This window comes from Hippocampus comes, unplaced genomic scaffold (genome assembly GCF_001891065.2).
Source record: "Hippocampus comes isolate QL1 unplaced genomic scaffold, H_comes_QL1_v1.1 scaffold333, whole genome shotgun sequence".
In the NCBI taxonomy this organism is placed as follows: Eukaryota; Metazoa; Chordata; class Actinopteri; order Syngnathiformes; family Syngnathidae; genus Hippocampus; species Hippocampus comes.
Genome location: NW_017805386.1, coordinates 107,559 through 107,944, shown reverse-complemented (window position 1 = coordinate 107,944; position 386 = coordinate 107,559). Strand labels below are relative to the sequence as shown.

Below are 386 nucleotides of genomic sequence, written 5' to 3'. Positions count from 1 at the left end.
CCTGATGCAGGAGTTCCCCGACGACCGCACGGCGCGCACCCTCACGCTCATCGCCAAGGTCACGCAGAACCTGGCCAATTTCGCCAAGTGAGTGGTTGGAAGGCTTCAAGTGCTTTTGTCCTTCTCAAAAACGTGCAGCTCACTTTCTTTTAATGCCCGGAGACTGGAAGGGACCGATGTCATTTCCAAGGGGGGGCGAATGCCACTTCTCTCAAGGCGCCACGGGATGCGACTTTGGAATTGAGAGTGTCGTTGCGCTCGTCAGGTTCGGCAACAAGGAGGAGTACATGTCCTTCATGAACCAGTTCCTGGAGCACGAGTGGAGCAACATGCAGCGCTTCCTGCTGGAGATCTCCAACCCGGAGACCATCTCCACCACGGCGGGC

At 57.3% G+C, this 386-nt stretch overlaps 1 protein-coding gene across 8 annotated transcripts in view; it reads left to right on the top strand.

Moving 5' to 3' along the window:
• LOC109517702 (disabled homolog 2-interacting protein-like) overlaps positions 1-386 on the top strand; it is an 89,758-nt gene that overhangs the window by 82,746 nt on the left and 6,626 nt on the right. The window lies entirely within an intron of this gene.